Here is a 3,121-nt window from a genome sequence, read left to right as displayed (position 1 = left end):
TTGAACAACTGAATGGTATGCAGTCAGAGTTCATTCTGTTTTCATGGTAAAATATCTGGAAAACCCAAAGTGAGTATCAGTAGTACTGTCACTGAAGAGAATAAAGCATTCTCTCTGCTGTGAGGGGCAGATGGAACCTGATTTTCACTCTATTTTAAAGGTAAGATACTAAGAATAGATAAATGGGTACACCGTCTACATGGAGAAATATAAACAATGGGAACCCTCAGAGAACATTGTGAGGCCTGGCCCTTGAGAGTCTGGGCCTTCCCTTTCAGGGAAGGTAGAAAACTCAATGAAGCCTCCCATTTTTAAAATAACATGAAACTTGCAGATAGGGGTATCAAGCTGAACAGTTAAGGTTTTCAGAGACCTTGTGAGCAAATGGGAAAGTAGCAGAAAAACCATGACCAATCACTTCAACCCCGCTCTTGTCAATATCCTTAATTCCTTTGCCCTGCTGTGCTTCCAGACCACTTGGCTAGAAGAACACTATCCATGGGGCTGTCCAAGAGCCCATTATCTCCACATCTTTACCAGGAACTTATCTGGCTAAGCAGATTGGTTGCCATGGTTGACGGATACTTTCTAGCTTCAGTGTGAACCCTCAGAGCTGCCCAGGAAGCACCTGGGTTTTGAGGGGGGTTAGTTTTGACTTCCCTTTTTATGCTCCTGAAACCTCCTACCTCGTTATCTTCCCTGTCATCTCAACAGATGCCCTCACTGTCTACGTCATAGAGAAAATGGAAGTCATCAGAAGGAACACCTCACCTCTCTACCACCTCATCCACCAGTCTCCTTCCACCTACATCCATCCTTCCTTCTTTCCTAACTATCACAGTGGAAGAGCTGACTTTTCCACTCACCAGAAGCTAAATCTTCAACCAGCCATGGCTGCTATAAGAGGAAAAGAAACATTGAGAGACAAGAAAGGACTTTTGGAAATTTAAAATGTGATTGCAGAGCTAAAATAATTGAACACAAGATTGAAAGATAAAGTTGAGACTATTACCCAGAAAACTGCCAAGTTTCAAGCTTTTCCCTCCTCTGCACCCTTCCTCAGAAGGCCATTGGAAGATGTACTCCATCAAAATGAGAGACTAAAGAAAGAGGAAGAGCCTGACCTGTGGTGGCGCAGTGGATAAAGCGTCGACCTGGAACACTGAGGTCGCCGGTTCAAATCCCTAGGCTTACCTGGTCAAGGCACATATGGGAGTTGATGTTTCCTGCTCCTCCCCCCTTCTCGTCTCTGTCTCTCTCTCTCTCTCTCTCTCTCTAAAAAGAATAAAGAAAGAGGAAGATCCAAGGAATATAGGATAGTTCACCATAAGATGGTGAATATATATCAATCTATATAATATACCACGTTGCTAGAATGACAGGAAAGAAAAAACCTCACAAAATCATCTCAATTGATGCAGAAAAGTCATTTAACCAAATCAACACTGTTTCACAATAAAAACACAGAAAACTAGAAACAAGGCATCTACAAAAAAAACCCAGAGCTAACATCATACTAAGTGGTAGAGGCTGAAAGCTTTCCACCCAAGATCAGGAACAAGACAAGGAAGCCTATTTACCTCGCTGCTCAGTGCTGGCCCGGAAGTTCTACCCAGAGCAGGTAGGTAAGAAAAATAAATAAAAGATGCCCACATTTGCTTTTTTTTTTTTTTTTTTGTATTTTTCTGAAGCTGGGAACAGGGAGGCAGTCAGACAGACTCCCGCATGCGCCCGACCGGGATCCACCCGGCATGCCCACCAGGGGGCGATGCTCTGCCCATCTGGGGCATCACTCTGCTGCAACCAGAGCCATTCTAGCACCTGAGGCAGAGGCCACAGAGCCATCCTCAGCACCCGGGCCAACTTTGCTCCAATGGAGCCTTGGCTGTGGGAGGGGAAGAGAAAGAGAGGAAGGAGAGGGGAGGGGTGGAGAAGCAGATGGGCACTTCTCCTGTGTGCCCTGGCCGGGAATCGAACCCGGGACTCCTGCATGCCAGGCCGACGCTCTACTACTGAGCCAACCGGCCAGGGCCTAGATGCCTACATTTGAAAGAAGTAAAAACTCTATTGATACATGACATGATCCTATATGTAAAGAATCTGCAAGAAAGCTAATAGAACTAGTAAATAAGCAGTTGTAGGATATTAGATCAACACAAAAATCACTTATATTTCTCTATACCTGCAAATCCAAAAATGGAATAAAGAAAAGAATTCCACTTACAATAGCATCTAAAAAAATAAAATACCTAGGAAGCCAATTAAACAAGGAGATGAAAGACATACACTAAAAGCTATAAAACATTGCTGAAAAGAAAGAAGAGCTAAGTAAATGGAGACACACGCATGCTCATGGGTAGGAAGACTTAATACTGTGAAGATGTCAATACCAAAGTGATCTACAGATTCGATGCAAACCCTACCAAAATTCCAATGGCCCTTTTCCTGTAGAAATAGAAAAGCTGATCCTCATATTCATATGGAATTACAAGGGAACCTTAAAACCAAAATAATCTTGAACAAAGTTGGGGGACTCAGCCTTCTTGATTTCAAAACATTCTGTAAAGATAATCAAAAGAGTGTGATACTAGCAAATGAACAGACCTAAAGACCAATTGAATAGAATTGAGAGTTCAGAAATAAACCCATATGTCTATGAACAGTTGATTTTAGAGAACAGTGTCAAGTCCATTCAATGGGGAAAGAAATTTTCTTCAAGAAATGGTGCTGGACCTGACCAGGAGGTGGCGCAGTGGGTAGAGCATTGGACTGGGTTGCGGACGACCCAGGTTTGAGACCCTGAGGTCGCCAGCTTGTGTGCGGGCTCATCTGGTTTGAGCAAAGCTCACCAGCTTGGACCCAAGGTCACTGGCTCGAACAGGTGGTTACTCGGTCTGCTGTAGCCCCCCCCCCCCCCGTCAAGGCACATATGAGAAAGCAATCATTGGACAACTAAGGTGTCGCAACAAAAAACTAATGATTGATGCTTCTCATCTCTCTCCGTTCCTGTCTGTCTGTCCCTATCTATTCCTCTCTCTGACTCTCTCTCTGTTCCTGTAAAAAAAAAAGAAAGAAAGAAAAAAGAAATGGTGCTGGGACAACTGGATGTCCACACACACAC

Source organism: Saccopteryx leptura, chromosome 5 (genome assembly GCF_036850995.1).
Source record: "Saccopteryx leptura isolate mSacLep1 chromosome 5, mSacLep1_pri_phased_curated, whole genome shotgun sequence".
NCBI classification, from domain to species: Eukaryota; Metazoa; Chordata; class Mammalia; order Chiroptera; family Emballonuridae; genus Saccopteryx; species Saccopteryx leptura.
This window is presented reverse-complemented; position numbering follows the sequence as displayed.